Raw genomic sequence first — 27823 nt, forward strand, 5'->3', positions numbered from 1 at the left:
GAATTTAACAAAAACAAGAAGTCCATGAAATCCACTATATGTTGTCTAATAGAAACCACACAAACTATGAAACGAAGAAAAAGCACGCGCGCGACACAGGAGGAAGGAAAGGCTTGGACAATAAATGCTTAAGTTTGCCGTGGCTACAACTCTTTTGTTTTACTTAACACAAAGGTCAAGGGCTCAAAGGAAAGGTGTTCAAGTAGAGAACCACACCTCACTGAGATCAACACTTGTCAGAGAAGGACTTCCTAACTACATCACAACACTGAGAGGCACAGGACCAGACAGACCAAAATGCCATATGCAGGTAGCCACAGAAGTCATAGCTCTAAACTAGAAGATGCCTCAAAGAAACAAGTACTTCAAAGAATAGGGAAACAGAGGACCAAAGAAAGAGGTGATCAGGATAATGTAACTTGCACCTGGCTGCCTAGAACTGGAAGCTGGCTCTTCTGACCCCATGACCCTTTTAAAAGCAGAGCTTGGGTGTCAGGCCATCCCTGACTGCTTTCTATGCCAGCTTCCCATAATACAACCCATACATTGATGTGAATCTTCTGGGAGTTCAACAACTCTTATTCCTTTGTCTTTACAGAAAGGTTCCTACGCTTGGCAAAGAAGGTTAACAGAGACCTTGCCATGCTCTAATTCTGAGTCCTTGCTTCATTCCTCAACCAAGCTGGGTACCTTCCTCTGTGTTCCCATTAATATCCAGACTCTCCCTTGGTCATGACTCTCTTTATCTTGCTTTGAATTCTCTCCTGCCAGACTGGGACCACCTAGAGAATATGTAACATGCAGTGATCTACCTTTTGGATCAAGAAGCTTTTATCAATACACCTGTCAATATATTATACTGTATTATGGACCCAGGACTCTCCAAATCATAAGGAAATAAAAAAAGGCATAACCACGGTAAGGATTCTTCAGGAGCTTGTACTTCTAACATCCTGTTCTTATAAATCTCCCTTCTTTCCAGCTTGGGCTGAGGTCTTATTTCCCCTAGTGAGCTTTTTCTTACCACCTCTGTTTGCAACACTTGCTTGAAAACAAGATGGTGGATTCTTCCATTTCATATGAATGTCTCTACCTAGGCTATGGATTCTGTGAGAGAAGAAGTATTGTTGGTATTTACTGTATATCAGACCTTCAACACAAAAAGTATGCAAAAAAGTTACAGAAGATTGGATTAGTCGGGGTTCTCTAAGAAACAGAATTGATACAATGAATACAGACACACTAAGAATCTAGAAGTTTCTTAGTCAATGGGGCTGAAGGTCTCAGACATTTCAATCCAGTTTGCAAGTCCTGGAGGATCCCTGGAGAGCTATTAGTCTTCAGTCTACATTAGAAGCCTGAAGAAGTTGGTTCTAAAATCAGTGAAAAAATTCCACAACAACAGGGTGGATGAACTTGCCAGTGAGAGTTAAAGCATGTAGGCAAAAAGCAAAGTTTCTTTCTATGTCTTTTCATCAGGGCTGTTGTGAGAAGGGAGACATTCATATTTAGGGTGCATGCATGTGTGTGTGCGCATGTGTGTAAGTGCCTGTCTGTGTGCATGTGTGTGAGTGTATGTAAGTGTATATGTGTTTGCATGTGTATAAGTGTGTGTGTGTGTGTGTGTGTGTGTGTGTGTGTGTGTGTGTGTGTTTAGAAATGAAGTGATTTCATCAGAGGAGTAAGCCCTGTAGAAGCCTAAAGGAGCACAGGCTTGGCAGACACTGAAATCAACTGTATAGAGGTCCATTTCAAGAAACTGAATAAGTCATTGGGGGGTATGGTGGAATTGGGAGTGGGGTCAAAGCAAGAAATGCTGTCATGTGTTTTACATGTTTGCAAAGCATGTAGGTAAGAGAATGTGTCATTCAGCCACTATACTTCCTGCTGGCTCCTGCTGCTGCCCAGTGGACCTTATCCTACATGTACACAAGGTCTTGCTTCTTGAAGTAAAAATCTTGCCACATAGAGGAAGCTAAAATCTGGTTTAAGAAAATACTCTTCTTCCTAATACCTTGTGCAATTTGTGCAGCCATCAGAGCCACTGGAACCACCCACCTTTCCAATGTCCCAGAGTTTCCATATCCTACAAAAAGATCATGGGGAAAGCATAGCCATAGATGCCTACGGTGATTCAAGGATCAAGGTATGGAAATCTGGGGAAGTTAAAGCTACACTATAGGACTTCTCATGATGCTTAGGATGAAAAGAACCCCTCCAAGAAGTGTGTATAATTTGCAGTACCCCACACTTAATTAATGCCACATTTTTATTGGGTTATCTTGTATATTGAATATTATATGAAACACATTTTGCAGAATGCAGCATTAATTGGGGGAAAAAAAATCTTCTTCAACTAAAGTATCACAAACTTGAGGGGCTTTACAAAGCTACCAGGATATGATAGGACTAGAATATGATAGGACTCATGCACTCTTCAAGGTTTTTCTTTCCGCACTTGTATTGCATGATGCACCAGCTGGAAAACACTGGTGAACAAGGAAAAGCTATCCCCTGCAGAATCATTTCATCTGATAACTTCTCTGCTGATTTCTGGCTCCCGTATTCCTCCCTCTGAGAGGATCTGCACACTCTGCTCTAATTGAGATTTTGATTGCTCGCCAAGTTAGGATGCTGGGACTCTGCTAGAATCAGCACTGGTGGCTCAGTTCCTGGAACTAGCTCAGCCCTGCACATCCATTACAATCAGTGACTCGGTAGATGGATGAATGGTGGAATAACTGTCCATTTGTACATCTCGGTTAGGGTTTTCTAAATCGGAAATCCTGTTCAATGGTATACATCTAAACTTTCCCATTAAAATAGTACGGTGTTTTCTTATCCAGTGAAGATTAAGAGACTATGTTGAGGAGAAACAAAGGCCATTTTTTTTTTTCAAATTTATCATGCAAAACTGGAGAATGAACTGCAACTCATCCATTGAACTTAGTTCTCGGATCATCAGTTTAGATCCTTCAGAAAGAGTGACAGCCCCTTTTTGAGGCACCTGAATTCTAACCTCAAACAAAATCTTAACCCAAAGGCCCTCAAGCTCTTCCCAAGGAATATTAGGAGCAGTGGGGTATATGTTCAAGGACATCATGATGGTGGGTGCTGGGAGTCCGAGCCAGTGTCTCATAAAATGCAACAACATATGAGCTACATCATCAGTTGAGAAATAAACAGCAAAGTTCAAGCTTATATTTCTTATTCTAAGTCATAACCTGAAAAAAAGTACATCTTCCAAAGTCTTTGAGCTTAGGACCATGGCACAGTTCACCAGTCTATATAGAGGCTGTTTCCTGTGGCCAACCCTATTACTCCAGTTGAGGTTTAGTCCCTTTCATGGTGCTGTTTTGAATTACTTTTAACAGTACTTGCTATGGAAATTTCTAGATAGAGCTTAGAATGATATTCTTATCTGATTAAGGAAGAATATACAAACACCATAAAGTGTTTGGCTGCAAATCTTGCATAATAGCAAAAACAAACACGGTTCTGAAGGAGCAAAGATAAAGAGAAATGGAAAACAAACTTCAAAATGTGTGACAGGGAATAAATTTTCTGCAAGAAATATGCTTTCTCCTGAACTTCATATTTATAACTTGGGAAACACGCTTTATTTCGAACAGAAGCAATATCACAAATACATTTTACAAGGAAACACAGACTTATACATAGCAACTTTTAAACTATAAGAAAGCAGTTCAAGAAACCTGGTGGAAGATGTTATCTGGCAAAATGAAGGCCTGGAGACATATTAATTGGCCCCACTGGGTCTTCCTTCTGGGAGAAGAAAAAGACATAAGAAACCAGAAAAGGTCTTCTCTAGGCTTGTTATATGATTTTTGATCCTGGGTTTTAGTGGCCAGCATCTCTCTTATATCTTTATAAAAGGTTTAGTAACTTTTTTCTTATTATAAAGCATGAATATTGATGTCTACCTATGAATATCTGTCTCAGCCCAACATTCAGGATTCTCCAATTAACCACCCTCAACTGCTCAGTATTCCCTTTTTCCATTGAGAGCCGCCCCATTAACCAACCTCACTTCCCAGTATCCCTTCCTTCCATAACATAAAACCACCCCTCCATGGATCTATGCATTCCATCCAAACATGGCTCGTCCCCCTACAAATAGCTGTCTCCATGTATCACTTTCCCTACAAGGAACAAAATCCCCACCCAAGTGAGGCATCCGTTGCATTGTGAAACTTACAAATTCCAAATCTACTAGGTTTCAAGTGTGGTTTGATCCAGAAAGCTCTTGGGCCATGTTTCCAGGATGACTCTGGCTGAGACCTACTCTGTACTGGCATATATCTCTCCTGACTTCTCTCCTGTAGCCATCCCTGGCCTACATACCATGCTGATCAAGGAGAAGATATTGTTAGCCACCATTTTAAGTAAGTCTTCCCTTAAATTACTTGCCAGGGCTTGACTGCAGAAATGACTTTAAGCCAGGAGGTATACATCCATGTCTTCCATTAGAGTGGGTACTCAAACTAATACTGGGGTCTGTTGAGAAGAGAGGGGCATGCCTATTGAGAAGAGTAGCTACACACATCTCTCTCTGCATCCTTCTCTCTCCATCCTATACTTTACTTCTCTTCCCCTTAGGAACCACATTTCTCCCTATTCATTTGTAATACATATTCACTGCATGTTGCCTCTTCACAAAGCCTCCCTCTAACCATCGAGCTCTTCTCTCTGCCTACCCTTTAACAGTTACAAGCTATACTGTGTCACATGGGATCAAGTTATACGCAGATTTCATGGAGTCTCTTTTATTTCTAAGTAAAGATTTCATTTGCCCTAAGTTTTTAAAAGTACTTTGCAGGCTTAGGTGTTACATTTTATTTCATATATTTCCAATTACCTATAGCTTCTAGTATAATACTGATGCCTGGACAGCCCTCCAATTAATTAGAGTTCTGATACTAGAGTGGCCAGCAATTTTATCTGACTTAGAAATAAAAGGGTTGATGACCATGCAACTTTTCAGTGTATTTCTTTATATGATGAACATTGGGTCTAATATGTTTGGCTGACTGATAGTCAGGGGTTCCACATTTATATTAACAGGAACCCTTGTGCCCTGTCCTGGTTAGGGTTACTATTGCTGTGATGAAACATTGTAACCAAACTAAACTGGGGTAGAAATGGTTAAGTTGGCTTACATTTCTATTTCGTAGTCCATCATTGAAGGAAGTCAGAACAGAAATTCAAACAGGGCAGGAATCTGGACCCAAGAGCTGATGTAGACATCGCGGAGGGGAGATCCTTCTTGGCTTGTTTACGATGGTTTGCTCACTCTGCTTTCTTATAGAACTATGGACCACCAGGCTAGGGTTGACACCACCCACAATGGGCTGGGTCCTTCCATATCCATAACTAATTAAGAAAATGCCCTACAGCTGTATCCTGTGGGGGAATTTTCTCAATTGAGGTTCCCCCCTTTCAGATGGCTGTAGTTTGTGTCAAGTTTACGCAAAACTAGCTAGGGTGTAACACTGTCTTTTTCTTGTCCAGTCTATGCCGACCTGAACAACTCTTTTGATGCTGGAAGGACAACTTGTGCTCTATTTGCTGATCCATGGAGGCTCCAGACCATAGAGTCTCTGGTTTTTCCAAGGAAGCTTGCAAAGATCAGCATGCCAACACAATAGAACTTCTAAGATTTCCCTTATCGATCCTCAACAATCATGAATCATGAATCAGTTGTTTATTATCCGTTGATGTGGAGCAGGAGTGCAGCAAAGGGAAGCTAATGATATATATATCATATATATATATATATATATATATATATATATATATATATATATATGAAAATGATGTGGATCACTTGAAGTTCATGTAAAATGTCAAGACAGCTCCTTAAAAGAAGCAACAGATGGCAATGGTATAATTGAGTGGTAAAACACCCACTTAGCTTATGCTAAGCTCAGGATTTGACCCTCTGGCACTACAAAAATATTTCCAAAATTAAAAAAAAAAAAAAAACAGATAAACTGTAAGTCAGGTTGTGACCTCTGCTCACCAGGGAGATGTCTTCAAGTCTAACTTTGGTGGCCTACTAGAGCCATTTGCGTATAACTTTCCTGTGTCTAGACCTCTGTGGTGCTATTATGTCACTACTTGAAACAAGAAAGAAAACAAATGATTGAGTTTGCTCACAAAGCCTTCCAAAGGCGTATCAATCTGCAGCATCCGTTTGATTATATTTTTACTTGCTCCAAATTCTGGGGCAAGAAGGCCAAGTCTAGGATCTATAACCTAAAAACTTGGCAGATGGCAAGGTTGGAATCATAACCATTCGTTGTATTTGCTCATAGTGTTTTTGTTCGCATCATTACCTGTCACATTGAGTTCTTCTGTTTTAACTTCTCAGGAATGAGAGGGTACATCGGGAAGAAAAACAGAGATATCAAAGAGGTACTCATTTTCTTTGTTGTTGTTGCTTCATAGAGGTATAATTTTGTAATATTCCAAAAGATAGCAGATAGCTTTGAAAAATATTGGGCAAAATAGTACGGAAAAGAACAATGTTTGTTTGTAATGGTCACCAACTAAAATGTTCTCAGGGCTGAACTTAGAGCCTAGACAGAAGGGAAATTGAGGAGTTGGTAATGTGAACATACAGCGCCCTAGAAAGGCAGGTCATCTCAACAGAGGAAGGCAAGTATAAAGAGATGAGCAGCTGTTGGTAATATTAACATTGGTGGTAAGACCCTCCCAGTCACATAGCATTCTCCTTGGGAAGGAGGGGGATAAATGCAGAGCAGGGACAGGTTTTCATCACGGTCAACACAAAGCAAACAAAAGCAAGTGTATTGTTGCCACCCTTGTCTGAAAGTTTCTGTCTGCACTGAGATCTGTTTCATTAGCCTCCTCTTGGACCAGTTCACTGATTCAAGTGTGACCAAATGGATGGTGTCTGCATAGGTCTTTTCTTTTCCAATAGCCTTTTCATATTTGACCACAACTTTTCCTGTGTTGAGGGGTATATCAGTGAGAAAGAGGGAAGGCTGAGTTGAAGCACTCACCCACCCATCTGAGCCTTCCTCACTCACTGGATTGTGTTTGACATACTACTAAGTATGGCCTTCACAACCTTCTCGTATGCTGCCTGCCATAAAAAGATGAGAGCTGGGTTTTGTCCTCAGAAAAGTTGTAAAGAGATGCAAAAACAGGTTATGTACAGTGAAGTACTGTGTTTGTTAAAATGAAGCTCTTTGCAAGACATGAAGGGATTATGGCGGAGGAAGAGAGAAAATTCAAGGGCATTCTCTCTGTTTTGCAGTAACAGGCATCATAGAGATGATAAAGGCATGAGAGGCTCCATAGCCTATCCAGTAAATCCATGCAGCCCATGGTCCTGAGAGCACACCCTCAGGGATGTCCGATTTTAGTGATTCAGAAATCTGGAAGTCATATTCTTAGTCTCCAGCAGGGGGATGATGGGGAGCAACTGATAACTAATCATTCTAGAAAACAAAGAAAAAAAAAACTGGAGCCAATTCAACTTCCAATATACATGATAAAAGAAACCATGAAAGTTTACTGTCTTTATGTTACTTTATGAAGTCCTCCTATAAATTTCAGAAAGACACAAGAAGCTATTTAATTTTGCCCTCAAACTTCATTCTTACTTTATAGTCTTTTTAGTCATGAACTGATAGCTTTACTTCTCAGTTCAAATTCTACTGAAGATAAACTGAATTACATACAAAACAGCCAAGCTGCAGGTCTTTCTCACACCAAGGGAAGTAGCAGTCATGGCCCATGCAGAACATTTCACAATATGCATCACAGACAAAAACCAGCTGAACACAAATTGGTCCTTACATCTCAAAAAAGTTCCAGGCATGAAAGATAACTATCAATGTATGCTTCTCAGGTTAAAAAAAAGAAAAAAAAAAAAAAAAAAGAAAAAAAGAAGTGCGTGCACGTGTATGTGTGCGTGCGTGCGTGCGTGCATGTGTGCGTGCGTGCGTGTGTGTGTGTGTGTGTGTGTGATGGTGGATCAACTCTTTGTGGTTGGTTTGTTTTTCATGTTTCTAGAATGAGTAAACATATGTAAACATATAAACATATGAAGTAGATTGAAGCTCTTTAGGGGGCATTATTTTCTTCCTGTTCATGGAAGAGAATCCTGCACAAAGGATGCAAAGATAAATGGTTGATGCCACCTTCCCTTGGTCAGGAAAGTTAGATGTTTATTCCCTGACCTGTGGTTATGAGGAAACGGAGGCTAAGTGAGAGGTTATTTATGCCAGAACACACAGCCACCAAAGGAGGTGTAATCACAGCATCCTGTTCTGCCGTCCCCCTCTTTTGCAACAACCCTTCCTCTTCTGAATCTTGGACTGCCTGCATCTGTCTCTGGAGATTTCCCTCCTCCTTTTTCTCCCTCAGAAGTCTTAGAAACAAAAGACACTTTTTGAAGAAGAAGAAAAAGCCCCAGTTGTGAGCCGTGATGTCTGATTTCTTTAGGCTCTACCCTGTATCCAGGATCCCTGCGTTTCGTCCTCTGGTAGGTTGGGGGATGACAGAGAGATCTGTGAGTGGAGATGTCAATTTACAAACCATCCTACTGGTTGCCTAATAAAATGCAAATCGAGACATGGGGAGAAGAGAAGGCCTCTGTCCTTCCTTTTACAAATAAAATGTTCCTGTGCCACTTGTGGAGATCAGGGGCACCATGCTGGGGCTGCATCTGCTCTTTCTGACAGCTCCCTAAAGAACACTGCTTCTCCTTTTTTGCAAGCCTGCAAGCTGTTCTTGGAGAGTACAAAAAGAAACCTGCTTCAAGGGAGAAAAAAAAAGTTTTTTTTTCTGACAAGTGAGAAGAGATTCAAAATCTTCTGAAAAAAAAAAAAAATAGAGTTAAAAAATTGTGATGGCCGAACCCAAACGCATGTGCTCAATAAAAGAAACTCAGTAATGAAGAGGAAGAGAGGGTTGCATAGACACGGGACCAAGGTGTGTTTGTGTGTGTGTGTGTGTCTGTGTGTGTTCAGTGAAGCTACCATGCTGGAGATAGTGGAGGGATTGCATGTTCCACATAAAATAACAGGCAGACTTAGCATGAGCTGACTGTTGAGCTGGGGAAATATATAATCTCAACATGCTAGATATTGGAAGTTAATGATAGACTTAATGATAGACTTAATCAGGAACAGTGAATTTCAACTACATAGTGTCCTTGGAATTTTATATATATATATATATATATATATATATATATATATATATATATATATATATATATATTTCCAGAAGGAAAGAATGTTGGGAGTGCCACAGACATCTGAGCTTGCTTTGCAAAGGAGAAATCTTTGCAAAGAAACAAAAACCAACCCCTTTCCCACCCACCCCCTATCACCCCCTGCTTCTCCCTGCACAAGGATGATCAAGAAGACACCTGGTGCTGTTGAACGTCGGAATTTAGGGCTATGGAATCCTTGAGCACAGGACAGAAGATAATGACAAAGTTAACTAGCAATCATGATGACAAAAACCCAAATCCAAGTTCTTTAAAACCATCCTCATGTCCTATCTTAGCTCGTTCTCTAGGAAGCCAGCACAGAAGCATGGCAAGGTCACAGATGAGGAGCCAGCAACAGGTAAGTGATGGAGAAAGGCCCTGTGTGTCTCTCCCAGTGGGCTCTAACTGGGTGGGACCTGTCAGAATTCCAAAAGCATCATTTCATGCATTGTGCTTTAATATTAGGCAGATACCTACCTGGGATAATGGAAGAGAGGAACAGGGAATAAGAGAAATGTGCCATTGAAAAACGCATACACAGGACATTTCTTGCCTGATGTAATTAATACTGAAAAAGTCAGCCATAGTTGTTAGTGTTAGCATTTTCTCTAGACTCTGCCCAACAGTTACCTAGCAACAGCCAGGTATGAGCCTGGCTTACTATAAATGGATTTGTGGCTTCTCTCCCCCGCCATCCCTCTCTCTCCCTGTTCTCTCTCTGTGTATGACCTCCCCTTCCCCACAGCCACCATGCCCATGTTTCCTGCTGGCCTCTTCCCTTTTTTCTTTTTATCTCTATCTTTCTGTCCTTTTCTGTCCCCTTTCTTTCTCTGCCTCTACTCCCTTCCCCACAACTCCTTCCCATGTCCCAAATAAACTTCATTTTGTACTAGACCTGTCGTATAACCTGGCTGATACCTGGGGTTGGGGAGATGCCACTAAGGCACCCCCTCCTGTCACGTCATTCCACCACAGCATGACAAAACATAACGATTAGTTCTAAGGTCCTTTTGTCTATAGCCAAAGTTAAATTGCAAGTGTGACTGTCTTTCCATTCTTTGGTTTGTCTCTTTCCGGTTTCTTTTCCTGTGTCTTGGTCATGTCATGGACTTGGACATTTCAATTTATTTCCTGAGTTCAGGTCACTTTCTGTAACCTGACTATAATCTCAAATACTATGAGATTAAGACTGGGACAAGAAGGCTCAACCATCCCTTATGTGGGCATGAGTGGTAAGAAATATGTGAAGGAAAGACACCTGGTTCTATAGGTCAAAGGGAAAGAGAGTGTAAAAATGATGCATTTACCCTTCCACCTAATCCCATGGATGTGTATGCTTCTAAAAATATGTTGTCTCATTGAGCTTCATGGTGAGGCTCCTTAAATGAAGTATATTGAGCACTACATATCCTTCTGCCCTTCTATTTTCCTTTCATCAAATTTCCTGTTGATATTTACCAGCCACGATTCATTCATATTTACCATCACTGAATGACTGTAACATAACTTATTCACTCTTTCTACTAATGAAAATGCCATGCTTGTGATTTTTTTTGAATTTTTTTTCTATTTAATTTTGTCCCTATGAGTATGTTTATGTGTGGGTGCATGCGCATGTGAGTGCAGGTGTTCGTCTACTCCACAAGAGGTCTCCAGTTCTCATGGTGCTGGAGTTACAGTGTGCTGTGACACCCAACATAGGTACTAGAGACAAAATTCTCTGCAGGAGCCATGCAGGAGCTAGCAGCTGAGCCATCTCTCCGGCTTCTCATTTCTGTTTTTTTGTTTGTTTGTTTGTTTGTTTGTTTGTTTTTGTTTGTTTGTATTTTAATGTTACAGATATTAATGCTTTGTGTATTCTTGCACATATGTAAGGGTTTTTCAGGACTGGTAGTTCTAACTTATGTGGCTGATGTAATGGTTATTTTATGTATCAGTTTGATTCAGACTGGACCTTTATCTCTTCTGTGCCTCGACCCAGAAGTCTTTTAGGCTGGAACTGACTCTATTGGTTCTTCTGGACCAGCATGGGTCATTTTGTAAACTTTGCAAACAACTGCTAAGTACAGGAATCATGTGTGTCACTACGGAAATGCAATAGAATGGAACTTCTGGCTCTGATGAGGACCACATTGATGCAAGAATATTCCTTAGGAGCATATTCTACAATATTAAGCAACCAGAAACAAGGGACTGGCAAGACGACTCCTTTCCTTTGTACCTTTCTTAATTACTGTATATGAGTATTTCCTGTTCATGCTTTTAAAATACACCAGGCTTTTTCTATTGACTTTAACACCAAGTAATAATCTGGTATATCTCCATTTCTTCCTATCCAAATCCCCTTTCCGTAGACAACATAAGTGGCTTCCAAAGAACAAAAACCTTTCCCCTGACATAGGGCAAAGATCATGGGAAACCACAAGAAGTAGAGGAAGGCTAAAGTGGCTACTCAGAACAGACTTGCTGATTGGCTTGGGGAAAGTTGGATGAATTGTATTTCATAACTTCACCTTAATAAATGGGCCACACTTCTGACTCATAGTGTCTCTGAGGGTAAAACAATCAATATTCTGTGCAAGTGAAATGAGGTAATTGTCATTGTAACTGCAAGAATACTATAGCGTCAATTGATCATCTGCATGCTTGTTATCCACTTTGTGGATTCCCTGCGGCCACAGATCTCAGTTGATTGCCCCCATCTCTGGTCTGCAGCCCTCTGCTTTGCGGCAACACTGGTGGGTGCCCAGGGAAGGCTGACTAGTTTAAACATCAGCTGGAACAAAATGTAATTGGGAAGATAAATCTGTTGCATAACTACCACACAGAGGTTATTCAATACCAAACGGCAAGAGCATTACCATCGATTGTTCCAGCTGTGGGTAGTCCTGCCTGTGTACCTTCTGAAACAAATAGTCACCATTTTCTTTTAAGAAATAATGTTTTAAAAGACCATGTGATTTTCCTTAAAAGAAACAAAACATGACTTAAGCATTCTATATGGCCCAACAATCTCTCCTAGTGAAATGAAAACTTGCATTCACATAAAGATCTGCATACGACTTTACAGTGTCATCATTCGCAATAGCCCCAACTGAAACATAAGCTTCCAGTAATTGGTCAATATATACACCAATTACCGTTTACCTATACAATAGAATTGCTAGTTGGCAATGAAAAAACAAACAAGCAAACAGACACTGATGACTAGCTCAGCATCAACGGCATTAAAATGCACTGTTAAAGAAGCCAGACACAAAAACTTTCCAGTACATGCTGTCACTTGCAGTCACTCTGGAAAATTCAAAATTATAAAGACAGAAAACAGATCAGGGGATGTCCAGGGCTAGGAGTTGAAGGGACATTAAGCACAAAGAAGCAAGAAGGTGGGTTTTAAGGTAATGAGTGAGACTGGGATACATCACTAAGAAACTACAGCCACCTGTGCCAAACTACACAGTATACAAGACAGCGACTTCAAGAAGTGGTGCTGAGAAACCCGGTATCAGTCTATAGAAGAATGGAATTAGATCCTTATCTCCTACCCGATATATAAATCAAGTCCAAATGGATTGGGGAATCTCAGTATAAGAATCTGAAACTACAAAAATGTTAAAGGAGAAAATACAGGGTGTGCAACAATATAGGGACACCAGTAAGAAATTTCTGAATAGGACCCAGAACCTAAGGTCAACAAATGACAAATGGGACATTATAAAATTAAGGAATGTTTGTATAGCGAAGGAATTGATCAACCAAGTAAGGAAGCAAATAGAAAACAGCAATGAAACTAGATGAATGGATAATAAAATGTGGTAGATATACAAAACTTCATTCGTCTGTAAAGAAATATAAAATTTTCTAGAACTATTATACCGAAAGAGGAAATTCAGGCCTAGAAAGGAAAACACTGTACCTTATATTGTTTCTTGAATGAGGATTCTAGCATAAAAATTTTAAATTTTCTTTATTTAAGCCATAGTGAGTGTGTCTCTTAGTTTTCTTCCTGTTGCTATGATAAAACTGCACGTTGAAAAGCCATCTAGGAAGAAAAGAGTTTATTTCATCCCAGTGGTTGCAGTCATTCCTTGTGGGATGTCAGAGTAGGAACTTGAGACAGGAACTCAAGCAGAAACAGTGGAAGAAGCTGCTTGCTAGTTTGCTCCTCGTGGCTCTCTCACCCCGCTTTCTTATACAACCAGTCCAAGGGTGGCAGCATTCACAGTGAGTTAGATCTTTCTCCATCAATCAGTAATCAAGAAAATGCTCAACAGGCCAACCTGATGGAGGCATTTTCTCAGTTGAAGTTCTCTTTTCCCAAATGGCTCTGACTTGTGTGAAGTTGGCAAGAGAATCGAACAGGACAGTATCTATAGAGGACAAACAAAAACAAACAAACAAAAAAAAACCCAATAAAGGAGCCGTGAGAAGCATATGTACATGCAGTCAAGGTCTTAGGTATGTGTGTGGAGGGGGAGGTGATAGTAAAATACATATGATATAAAAGTAGAGGGGAGGAATTGTGCAAGTGGGAAGGAGGCAGGGATAGAGGGATGGAGGACAGGTGGGATGGGAAACACAATCAAATCTATTAGTACATGAAAAAGCACTATAGAAATGTAATTTTAAAATATATCAGGGACTGAAGATATGTCTTAGCATTTAATATTACTTACTGTTCTTACAGTAGACCCAAGTTCAGTTCCCAGACCCACATGGCAACTCACAACCATCTGTGACTCTAGGACAGGGGTATCCAGTGTACACTCATGTTATACATACATACATGCAAACAAAACATACATATATAAAACTAAATCATTACACACACACAGACACACACACACACAGAGTTTTTTTTTTTTAATACCTTGACAAAGTTACCCTGAGTTGAAAACTTCTGGTTTCTTTGGAAAGTCAGTTATGTCAAATGAGGTAAAGGGATGTTTTGCTGAAGCAGACACAGGTTAAAGAATGTTTTACTATAGCAAACACATGAAAGGAAGCATGATGTTCAGAGGAAATATAAATATGACCCCACAGACAGTGGGACCTCAAGCATTGGTTTGCTTCACTTTCCTATTCTTTGCTAATGACAAACATGCGTTGGTTCGCCTTACATTGGGTTGTTGAGCTCTGCTTGTAGTGATGCCTTAGAGACAAATTCACCAAAGGACTTCTTGTGAGGTTCCTGTGGCTTCTTGCTGCTTCTGTTCCCTCAGGCCAATTGGCAAGTCTTACAGTTTCTTCTGGATTGAAGTGCTCTATGCTATTTTATGTGTGGTGACTGTTAAGTGGACTGGACTGCAGCTGCTGATTCATATTTGGTATTTACTACTGGATTGAACTGCTGATATCCTGACAAGGAAGATTGGGCTTGCCCCCAAAGAACATTTTTCTAAACAAGACTTCTTCTCCCATGTCCTGCTAAGTTATCTCTTCCACCATGTCTGGGGGGTAGTGGGCTAGAGGGAAGGTTAAACATCCATTAAAGAAGGTTAGAAAACATTTATGCTTACAGTATCCTGCATGATGGATAATACTAATCCCAGAAGACATAGGATTTTAAACCAAAATCCTATAGCCAAGTTCAAGATACCCCCTTATGAGTTAATGATTAGGAATCCCCCACCCAGAAGCTCCCCAAACAATACAAACTATTGCTATTGGTTTTGGTTGTGTATGTCAACTACATGGAAAGAGACTATTGTTAAAGGCAGCACACACTTTGAATATGACACAGAGAGACTGAACTGATATTGCTGTGGTTTATTTAAAAAAGGAGAAACCAAGATATGTTTGATAGAAGCATGGTGTGGTGCGATAGTAAGGGTACCTTGGCGGACCCATGCTGAGGCATCTCTTCCCCCTGAGGTACCAGCCATGTGACAGGTTTAGTATAGAATAGTTTATTTAGGGAATAGGACAGGTAGTTGAGAAGGGAGTAGAGGCAGAGAAAGACAGGGAGAGAAAAAAAGGGGGGGAAGAAGAAGAGGTGGGCCAGGAACATGTAGAAAGAGAGGTAGATGGGGAGACGGGGAGAAAGGGAGAAAAGGGTCAGGGAGAGAAGAGAGTCAGAGAGAATAAGAGGGAGAGGGCAAAACTCCCCTTTTGTAGTGAGCCAGGCCTACCTGGCTGTTGTCAGCTAACTGCTGGGCAGAGCCTAGAAGAAATACTAACATTTCTCCATTTTAGTTTAATTTTAAAAAGGAAAAAAAAACTAGAAAGAGGTGTGAGCTAAGGTGGGGGGAGTAAGGAGAGGAAGAGGAAGAGGAAAAGGAAGAGGAGGAGCTAGAGATGGCAGAGATGTAAAAGGATGAAGAGCCATGCAGGTATGGAGAGCAGTCGTGGGTAACAACTTATATTTAGGCTAATTGGGAAACAACTCTAATTGTATGGGCATATTGTTATTGAGCATTACCAAACATATAAAGCCTTTGATTAATATTTAAGCATTAGAGTCTCATTTTCCTACTGGGGCTGCATGAATCCCGGCATGGTCTGAACAATGCCCAGCCTTTCAGAGACAGCATGGAAGATTGTCAGAGCCATCTCCCATGCTGGCGTCTCATGAGTTGCAGGTTTGGTGTTTCTGGCTGGCTGTTTCTACCTGCAGTGCATGTGGGCTCTGGCTGTGGAACATGGCGGCTGAGCTAGGCAGAGCCACAACAGCTTAGATAGTGGGTTTGACTAGTGGCTGTTTTAAATAATTACATATATATATATATATATATATGTGTGTGTGTGTGTGTGTGTGTGTGTGTGTGTGTGTGTGTGTGTGTGTGTGTATTAGAGGTAGAGAATAAAGTTAATACGTTTGGGAAAAAATTTTCCTTAGGTGTACATTTAAAACCATTAGGTCTTGGTGGTGAGGGATGTCACAAGCCCAGAGAACAGGAGAGGAGTCCCACTCTCTAGAATAGGTAGCAAGTGTGAACTTAGGCTATTGATTGGCAGATGTAATAATCTATATGGCGTGTGTTTGGTCCATGAAAGGTAGATCTGAGTGTGTTTCCTGGAGTTTATAAGTTTAGAAAAGGGATAAAGTTTTAACAGTGTGAATATTATTTGAAGTGAACTTAGGGAAGACAAAACTCGTTTGTGTACCAGAAGGAGGAGGAGGAAGGCCTTTTTCCTTTTGTCTGGGAGACTAAATATCATATATACATACATATATATATATATATATATACATATACATATGTATATTTATGTATATATGATATACATACACACACACACACACACACACACACATATATATATATATATATATATATATATATATATATATATGGAAGCATTTTGAAGTATACACTTAAATGGCAATCAAAGGAAACTAAAAAAATTGATGACCTTCTGAACATAACACACTCCATATAGATAAATACACCTGCCAATCAATAGCCTAAGTTCACTTGCTACTTATTCTAGAGGTTGGGACTCCTCTCCTGTTCTTTGGGGTTGTGAATAGTTGATTATATAGTTTATCATGAGAACACCTTAAGTTTAGAGTTAAAAGGTAACCAAAGGAAACTTATATTTGTAACTATGATAGCTGGCAGTATAGAATAGCATGAGAAACACTTTAAGTCTATAGTTAAAAAGAAGCCAAAGGAAACTTAAAATTTGAACTTGTGATTATCAAAGTTGGATCATATAGTGGAATGTTTTATTAGGGTTAGGCTAATTTATAAGGATTTCATTGGTAAATGTTAGGATTTTAAACTCTTGAAGTCTCAATATAACAGTGGCATAACAAGGGAAGAAAATCAGAAGCCAATGGAAACTGAGTTTAGATAAGGAAATAGAAGAAGGTTACACCCTTTCTCATGAAGTCTGTGAGTAAGGCAAACCCGTTTGTTTGATAAGAGATCTGCAGTCTTAACTAGTTAACCAATGATGAGCTAATAAGCTAATAAGGTGGTGGATTACCTCAGGGTAAGGAACTAGGTCTGTTTTCTAGCTGTAGTTAGTTTAGCTGTCAATGTAATCAGAAATCTGGGAAGAATAAATTATAATCTAGATGTCATTAATTAAAATGACAGAGGTTGGTCAATAGTCCACTACCTAGACAGTTTTCCCAGGTCCCTTGGGTCTTCATCACAAGTCAGGCAGAGTTTCTGTCCATTAGGCCCAGAAGACAAGAAGCTTTTTCCTGTGGAGTAGGAATACCGGAGAAATGGCACACCTTGTCTTAACTCCCTGGGTATCTTCTGCTTGTCCACAGTGTAAGCCAAGCCCTGGCAGTTGAGCAGCGTTTTTCAGGAGACATCATAATACAATCGAAGCAGCCTCGTTGTTGTGCCCATATCATCTTTGGGGAATCACTGTTAGGCTTTTGGAGTCTCTGTCTGTCATAATACAAGCTTATTTAACATTACATTTAGCAGATTTCTGACAAGATTGAGAGCCAGTATCTATTAACTATATCTGAGTTAGGCAAGCTGTGTTTATTTAATTATTTGTCCTAGAATATATCTAGTAAATACAGAGAGCACATTGTAACTTAATAGCATTAGCGAAAAAGCAAGGCTAAATGTGTCTTTAAGGTAGCAGTCTTTAACATGTTTACTGTTGTAAATCTTTGGATTAGTATTGAAATTATTATTTACCGAGACAGAATAGAAATAATATGACATCTTTATCTTAATTGAAGTGTCTTTGTAGACCTTAAGTCAGGCTGTTTTAAGGTTAGGAGGCAGTGAGTTGGGAACTGCTCATAACAAAGATGGTGGACAGTCATGAACCTGCTCTTAACTAAAATGGTACTAAAGCCACAGCTCTGCCTGGAGGAAAGTCACATGTTTGACTGAAACATGTTGTAACTGAAAGGCAGGAGCAATGAAGTATCAGCAGATAAAAAAATCATATAAAGAGACAAACATAAGGAAACAAAGAGACACCAGACACGTTTTGTCTGGTGGACAGGAGGTCTCTCCTATCATTGTAGACAGCCTCTGTTGCTGTGCGCGGAGTGGTGGGTCTGATCTGTTCGTGGAACAGCTCAGCTGTCACACCAGGCTCAGAGCTGATGTGGACCATAATGGAAAGAAATCAGAGAGCTAAGGGGTAGGCAGAGAATCTTGGTGGCTGATGGGAGAGCAAGCACATTTTCTGGCCTGTGCCACAAAGCAGCTCTAGCAGTGGGACTGGAGGGAGGGGCATAAGCAGAGGCTAAGGCAGCAGCAGAGTCAAGGGGGCAGGGAACTGGGAGAGAAGAGCAAAGAAATAAAGAAGTGACAGAATGAGGGGAAGGGAAAAGCCTACGGATTGCTGGCGAGAGTAGTAAAAGTTTTTTTTTTTTTAAAGTGTCATTAAGTGGCCATGTAGAGTTATTGTTTTGTGGATAATGGGGCCAAATTAACTGCTGAGCAGAGCCTGGAAGGAATACTAACAGATGCTGAGCTGAAAACTTTCTTCATGCCAGCTAGTGTTTATCACACCAGAATATGCCACACTAACTGTTAGGGGAGAAAAGTTACCAATGGTTTTACCTAAGGGGTGGACCCTATATGCTACCTTCCAGGCAAGACATGCCCACAGGTGCAATAGTGATATGAAAGCTATGGGAATAACCAATGGATTCCTCACTGGATTTAAGGTACTGTACAGTTCATCAAAACCCAAAAGCTAAAGATATGCTTCCTTGCTGTGACAACAGGTTTTAGTCCCTAATATGAATGAGATCCAGCTGTCTATTCAGAGGGAATGTGCTAGAATAATGTGGGAATTACTGTGGGAAGTAAATATTTTGTGATTGCCTTCCACATTAATGCCTTATGATATGGCTAGGGAAATCATTTAGAGTGAAGGTGAGAAATAAGTATAAAGCTTGCTGTATCTTATGTCTGGGCCATTAAAAGAAATCAGACAAGGAGCGTAGCCAAGTCATCGCTGGTAAAGGTAGTTAATACTCATGTCAAACCAAAGTTCCTTGGGAAATTTTTGACAAAATGTTCTGCTTGTACATCTCTAGAAGGCTTTAAAGCATAAATAACATGTTAGCAGAGGTGTGAATGACAGAGAGGAATAGGTAGGTGATTCCCACTTCATGCCCTGTTGTGGAGGAAGAAAATCCCATGGAGTGAGTACAATCATAGTGACTTCCTTAACAGGGCCACCAAAGCTTGCCTGTAGGAGAAGTCTACGAATAGTGACCAGAAGTCTCAAGTTGAACTGCATATTTATTGATCTGTGAGAATTATTCTTGAACTGTGGATGTGGAGTCAAGCATACCTTAATCCATGGCAACTGTCCAAAGCACCAGTGCCAACAGACAGCAGGGGAGGGATATGGAGATAGCAGTTTAGATGGCAAGATTAAGAAAAGACAAATATTGATCTGAAGAGATAGCTCAGTGATACAATTTTCTTGCAAAGGATCTGAGTTTGGTTTACAAAACCCAGGTGGGTCTATTCATAATTGACTATAACCCTAGCTCCAATAGATGGCCTTCTCTAAACTTCGTGGGCACCTGAACTTGTACATGCTCCTTATTAAACATATGCACATGCATATGCATAATTAATTATTTTTAAGGAAATTGTCAATTATCCCCTGACAACCATACTCTGTCATTTCTCTACACAAGAAAGTACACTGGGGGTAATAATTGTACCTAAGAATTAACTAAAGAGGTAGTTGTGATTGGTGAAATGGAACCTTGTAGATTTCGGGGACTAATTACACAGTGCACTACATTTTTCAATGACCTTGTGAGTCTGGGAGGTTTATGCAGAATGACTGTGAATTATGGAAAGCCAGATGGGGAGATGTACTTATTCATGATGTTACCCAAGCATTGCTCTTTGGACACAATAATTAATACAAGTGATGAAATCATTTCATGCTTTTGTACATAATGGGAATGAATACTTTCTTATATTATCTTCTTCATTCCAGAGTCATAAGAGAAAACTGTACTTGCCTGGAATTGATGACAGAGAACCTTGGGAGAACCTATCCACCCTCTGTGAGGTTTTCCTATATAATGCTAACCTCTGGATGTCTCTTAGATATTGTAAAACATTTGGAAGCACAGTAAAAACAGCAGTTATAGTTTGAGTAAAGGTACTCTGCATGTGAATGGAAGAGGGGTCATAAGGTTGTTGGGTAAAAATCTCAGTACTAGGAGCAGAATGCTTTTCCATAAGATGTTGGCTAAGATGGCCCTATAGGACATTTTCCTATACTCTAGAGGCTGTTTTTACTGCCTTTGGTTGCAAAATTAAACTGTACCCCTCTATTTCTACATACAGCACATGTCCTAGTTATAGGACATGAAGAAATCAAGCTTCGTCTGAGCTGAATCTCCCTTCCCACTGGTTAGCATTCATAGTGCCAGATGTGTTATGCTGGTTGCTATGGAGGAATTACTAACAATCTTGCTTAACTATGGAATGTCAATGTTACACTATCAATAAGCTGGCCAAACTGTGCTTACTGGTGCAACTGTGGCCCAACTGTCACAGGTACAGCCAACTATTTTCTCATTTGATTTAAGCCCTGCACCACAGAAGGAACCCATGTTTGGTGCTGGAAGTATGAGTAGAAGCGTATGACTAGAAAAAGCTTGAACTCCAGTGGGGAAAACTACGGCTATTGTATTGTTGAACGGACATGATATTCTAAATATTTGCACTGGTAGATTACTGTTGCTATTGCCCATAATGGAAGGAACTTTACAGTGATTGGTGGTTACTGAGGAGATTTATTACTGTTTAAGCTCTTGAGAATGAGTGCCATGTTGTGCTCTGTCATGCTGTGGTAACAGAAAAATTCAATGTCCGCCTTTAATGAAAGAAAGAAATCATACACCCATGCTATGTCCTACAAGACTCAGGAAATATCATATATAAGACTGATTGGAAGAAATCAAAGAACTGGATGAAGGTATGGAGTGTTGTATAGCTGATTCCTCTGGATTGTCATATTGAGTCACAGCAACTATGATTTCTGTCACAAGACCCTTATAAGATTAGACCCATTCACACTTTTCATGGAGGGAGCGCAAAGGCTCATGGGCCTCATAATGTCATGAGCTCATAAATTCATGAGCCTCCCGCAAGATGCTCACAAGGTTTTCCCCTCCCCAAGTTATGCAAGTGATAAACAGTTAACCACAATTGGACTCATAGGTAGTATAGCTGCCCATGCAACTCCCAAGGAACTTTTTTAAAGTGTAGGGGTTTTTTTTTTTTTATTACTTTGTGTGTATGTGTGTGTGTGTTGTTTGTTTCTTTGTTTTTTGTGAGTTTCCATCTCACAGTTGAAGCATTTTAGTGGTACAACTTGTCTGAGAATTACCCAGCTGACTTCCCAGTGTTACCTCTGTCTTTGATTCACCCATGTTCCTGTTTGGAACCTCAACTAACTCATGGGTTCACCACGTTGGCCCTGGACAGACTCCTTTCTTTGATCTGTCAGTGTTCTTTCTACATGGGGTGAATACACATTTATTTATGTCTTCCCAGGAAAAGTTTTATAACACATATGTAAATTAAACTTCAATTAAACCACACTGCACACAGTTTTAACACTCCATAATTCTCATTGGTCCGTAGAGCCTCTGTATGATAGCCCAGAAAGCAGAACCTTCCTCTCGGATGCACTGACAAATGCTATTTAGAATCATAGCAAAACCCAGGCTGTCACCTCCAATTTCCAGTTGAGCAGTTGTGGGTTTTCAAGCTACTCAGGAAGGCTTATTGTTAAGCTTTCAGAAAGAGTAATCTAGATACAGCTTCATCTTTAATGCTTTTTTATTTTAGTAACTTGAAAAATAATAAATTCAGGATTTTTTCACTTGCATCAGGCATTGAGTTTGATAAAGTAGCTTAAATTAGCAGAAGAATCGCACACCTGTGCCACATTTTCATATCAACCACCTTAAAGACCCTGAGTCAGGCAAGAATTCATATCCAAGATGATCTCTCATTTTATCATGCTCATTGCTATGAAGCAAACATACTGCATTGGAGGAAACAAAAATAAAAATAAAATCAAAGAGGCTGCATTTATGGTGCTTTGCTTACATCTGATTATGCAGCAACTCCCAGGAGACAAATATATGTCAAATTAGCAATGAATATGCATTAGAACTCATCATAATTCTGTCCCCCTCTGTCTAGTCTGTGGAAGGACAGGTCATTTCTGACATCCAGGAAAATGCTGCAAAGTCTGTGTATCAGAGCACTTTGTGGATAAAATTAGATTCAGAGTTGGGAACATTTGTGACCTGACAGCACTTTGGGGTAGGAAAAGCACACTGAATAAAAATGAAGTAAGCTCTGAGGTGGTATCATTACCCTTAATGGGAAAAACAGACATGAGTAGAACTGTATGTAATACAAATCATGCAATATCATTTAATACTTTGTCAATACAATGCCATCTAAGGTAATGCCATCTTGGTATGGTGTGAGGCAGTGGACCATGCCACCAGACTGAAAACTTGGTGAGTGGATTCAGAAACCCTAGTAGTTCTCATAACTAACAACAGTGGGCTTTTAAATCTACTTCTGATCTGGTTCCTGTCCTGGAACTTGTGACCATGACACCCCATAGAGAGGGCTGTAACAATCAGTCACATGGGGCAACACCCAAAGTCCTTCACATGTAGATGAGGCATCCTAACATTTCAGATCAAGCCAATAGAAATCAGCTGCCTTTAGACCCCAACCCACCCCAAAATGTATGTATATAAGACCCTATCCACAAAGAATAAAGTCCATGAGTTATTTCACGAAAGATGGTCGAAGAGTGTCTGTCTTATAGAGCTTGGGGAAGAGAATTCTCCTCCAAAGCTTTTTTGCGGGGAAACTGCTTGAACCTACCACATGCAGTCACCCACTCATTGGTCCCAGCCTTGACTCCTAGCCACCCACTGTTTCCCATTCAGCCAGTTGCATCCTGTCCCTGGGGCAGTCACCTGCTGCATCCCACCACCTGCCACTCTAGGGAAGCTGCAGCCACAAAAGATGCCCAGTAGCCTGCCTTGCTTCTGTTTCTCCTGCCCCTCAGAGAGCTGTAACTCTTTGGCCATTCCAGCTGGGACAGAGCTCCACAGTTCCCTGTGGAACTCTGTATGCAGACCGGCAATATGGGGGTCATAAAATATGGAAAAATTAGCAGTCATTTGAGGTTCCGATAGGGGTAACTAATCTCTGTGTGGGAAGAACAATGTGAATTGGGGAAAGGGGTGTTCAGGGCAAGAAAGCATCCCAGGGGATGAGGCAAAGCTGAGAGGAAAGGGATAGGGAGATGCTCTACAGAGGTGGTGTGGAAGATATGAATTCTAAGAGGAGGGTATAGGATGGAGGGACAACATAAGATTAGAGATGCTTAATAAGGAACTGCTCCATCTACTATGAGGGAGGAAAACTGAGTGATTAAAACTCAGGGATCAGGGGTTGGTGAGATGGCTCAGTGGTTAAGAGCACTGACTGTTCTTCTAGAGGTCCGGAGTTCAATTCCCAGCAATCACGTGGTGGCTCACAACCATCTATAAGGGGATCTGACGCCCTCTTCTGGCCTGCAGATGTATATGCAGAATAATACTCACACATTAAATAAATAAAATTTAAAAAACAGTCAAAAATCAGAGACAGACATTCTTGAAATCAATCTGCTCTCTCTACTGGACCACTTGAGAGTCAGATTGGTTTCACATGCCACTGATATCTATATAGCAGTTTTTCTTTCCATACTAATAAACCATGCTTTTCTTTGCTCTCTACTTCAGGTGGTGAACTATTTCTCATTTAAAACAGAATTTTCCAAACTCTGGTTTACAAGCCCTTGGGAGTAGGCAAGGTTCATTCAGAAATTATGCAGGAAAATAAACATTTCATATTTCATTATTATTTATCTTTTTGATGGTGATGCAAGACTCAGGTGTGGACAAAAATGTTTGTGCTTTAGAATGACCAAGAAAGCATGTTCAATTACATCAGGAGTCAAGTCATCTTCATCAACATATACTGAAAAAAAGTAACAAACACCCTTAATAATAAATTATTTCTAGTCAGTCTTCATCCTTGGACACATATCTTTTAAATGTTTTATGTGATAAAATAAGAAGTACACATGAAACCCTTGAAGATGCACCAATAGACCCTGGCTCTCTCAAGGAAATAACTGTGCATTTGTTTTGAGTTACTAGCTAAACTAGTCATTTCTATCAGGAAGCATCCTTCTCAAGCCTCCCGCCCCCACACCCCCCCCAAATGGCTGATAAGCCATTTGTTAAGACTAAGATGTTTGACAGGCAGTTTGAATCTCTACTCAAACACTTAAGTATTTGCTACCATGATAGAATATAAGCTCTCAAGTAAAACTAGGATTGAGGAAGAACTTGGTCCACTGCTAAGAACTTGATGTCTTCCCAACATGTAATGACGTCAGTGATGAGAACAAGACTGACACTGATAAACAAGTCTTTCAATTTTTTATATTTATTTATTTGTCGTAAGTGGAGCTATATGATAGTGCATGTACACACACACACACACACAAACACACAAACACAGAGTCAGGATGCTTACCAGCCCAATGGACATGGTTCTAATATCATAAAATGGAACATAATATTTTGAAATTCTGTAAAACTCAGAAAACTGACTATCAAATAACTAAATCACAAAATCAAGATTCAATCAAGAGATAAAAGACTCAAGAGGAGGCTAATAGAACAAATTAGGAAAATGTTTATTTCAGATTCTACATTAAAATTAATTTTTCAAAACTTACCACATGGTGAGTATGTGTGGGCATAGTACCAAAGATGATTCAAAAATGTTTGGGAGAAAGCCTTTTAATACACTGAAGCTGAGCTCTTTTCTTGTACTTGAATAAAATCAACACACATCCATATTTTGAATACAAAACAAATTATGAGCCTACAGGTGTCATTAAGCAAATTAGAGACTGAAGAATGTTAGAAAAACATTGGACACATTCATGCTAAGTCTGTTGTTTTGAGAAAATGTTATCTATAATAGATAATGTTAACATGTTTTTGTTATGATTAATGAATTAATATATAATTTATTTTTGACAGTTTTGTATGTGTATATAATGAATTCTTCTTGTCACTCTCACCCACCTACCCTGTCTTAACCCCCTCCTTCCTATCAAAACTAGCTGCCCTAGTTAGCTTTAATTGTAAATTTGATAACAGCCTAGAGTTATCTGAGTAGATCAGATCGGCCTGTAGACCTGTATATAGAGAATTGGACCCATTGTTGGTTGACCAGTCCATTATGGATATAGTACCATCACTCAGATGGTGACCTTGGGTGTATAAGAATGCCAGCTAAACCTGAGCGAGCAAGCAACATTTCTCTATGACTTCTGCTTTAAGTGTCTGCTTGAGTTCCTGCCTGAATTCTCCCAATGCTGGACAGTAATCTGAAATCTACAGTAAACCCTTTCCTCACCTAAATTACTTTTGGTTAGAGTGTTCACCGAGACAAAGTGAAGACCAGAACACTCTCTCTCATTCCAACAAATTCCCTCTGACTCTCATGTCTTTTCTATGATTTTAGGTTTGTGGTGACCAAGTTTAACTAGGGCCATATGAGAGGATAAAAACACAACCACCCAAGCATTCACCACTACAGACAATGGCCCCCTCTCCACGAGCAGCAATTAACTGCCAATAGCACTATAGGGAGAGATCAGTACCCATAATCCCCTAGTGGATCCATCGTGATAATGGGTCCAGTTTTTGCAAGTTCTGTGAAGGTCACTGAAGTTGTTGAGTTCATAAATAAAACAGCCATGTCATGATCAGAATAATAGCATTTCATGGCCATCTGCCTTATTGTCCAGATAATACATTATTTCCACCTCTTTTTCTGTACAGTTTCCTGAGCCTTGGGAGGGGTATTGTGGATGGTCCATTGAGAGGTGATCACTTAACAGTTGCTTAGTATTCGTACTGAGATTGTATGTACAAGTCTTTGCATTAACTATTATTGTCTGAAAAAAATGAAGGTTCTCTGACCAAGGCTGAGGGTACAATACTCTAAATTAATATTTAGAGGGCAGTGTGATAATGTGCCCATTGACAAAACAAACACAGTAAGTTCATGCCTAGGACTTATGACCAACCCAGCCATAGGCTTTTGTCCGTGTCCTCAGTACCAGACACAAATTTCTTCTGTGTGGTTGGTCCTCAGATCTAATTAGAAATCAGTTAGGCTTTGTGAAGGGCAAATAGTAAGAATCTAGCTGCATTCTTCTGCATGAAGGTGTCAGGTTTGTCTAGGAACATTTGCTGAAGGAACCTTCTTTTCTCCAATGTGTTTATCTGGCCTCTTTGTCAAGAATCAAATGGCTGTAAGAGTATGGGATTATTCCTGAGTTTTCAGATCCATTCTGTTGATCAGTGTGTGTAGTTTTAGGCCAGAACTAAGATGTTGTTTTGTTGTTTTGTTTTTTTACTATGACTTTATAATATAACTTGAACCCAGGACTGGTGATAACTCCTTCAATGTTTTTATTGTTCAGGATTACTTTGTCTATTCTGAGTCATTTCTTAAGATAAAATACAGACAGAAGTTGGTCCCATCTTATGCATGAAAAAATTTGGTGGGAGAACTTTCTCAAACATGTATATACGAAACAGCGACATAACACACACTGGAACCCATTTTGTCTTTTTTTCTACTGTGAAATAATAGTATACCTTGCTATTATGGTGACAAGTAAGATCAATAGCTCTAGATGGCAAAAAAAAAAAAAAAAAAAAAAAAAAGCTTCTAATGTGTTAATTCACATTAACTGTATTTGTACTTGCCTTATTCCACAAAGCAAGAAGATTCCAAACTCACGAACTCTCCACAATTTCAGAGAGTGTGCCACTGTTTCTGCCTGTGACACTGATCTTCTGAGGTGCCACTTTAGTGCTGAGCTGATCACATTCATAGATGCTAGCACTGGGGAAACTGAGAAGGCAAACTCAAGAGTCCTAAGGCCCTGGCGAATTGCACCTTCTAGGACTCGGTTTTTTTCTTTCTGCTTTGTTGCCTTCCCCTGGGAGAGCTTCCTCCAGGGCAGTTGAGATAAGGGCACAGTGTGTGTCACTGGAACAGAGCCTCACTGGACTTGAACTTGCTCCCCCTTATTATGGGTACAACTGTGGTGATTTCTTTAGTCAATACGAGTTTTTTTTGTGTTCAATTTTAAGAGAACCATATTTTTAATTTTTAAATCAAATTTAAACATTTTAATTTGTTATACAAAACAGTGGGTCTCCTAGTGACAGTCTCACACATATATGCCGTGTATTTTGATCTTATCAAAATGCTTTTTATCACACCCCTGTATTGCCTGCTCTTGTTCTCTTGTCTCACCTATCTCCAGCTCAGTCCCTTTCTCAGGCGTATCCTTGCCCACTCTGCTTGCAAATCTTACTTTTAAATTCTACTTGCTTCATATGAGAGAGAAGTTTTGAGATTAGTCTTTCTGGGACTGACTTATTTCACCTAACAAGATGATCTCCACTTTCATCTGTTTTCATAAAATTGACATATTTTTTCC

Source organism: Arvicanthis niloticus, chromosome 18 (genome assembly GCF_011762505.2).
Source record: "Arvicanthis niloticus isolate mArvNil1 chromosome 18, mArvNil1.pat.X, whole genome shotgun sequence".
In the NCBI taxonomy this organism is placed as follows: domain Eukaryota; kingdom Metazoa; phylum Chordata; class Mammalia; order Rodentia; family Muridae; genus Arvicanthis; species Arvicanthis niloticus.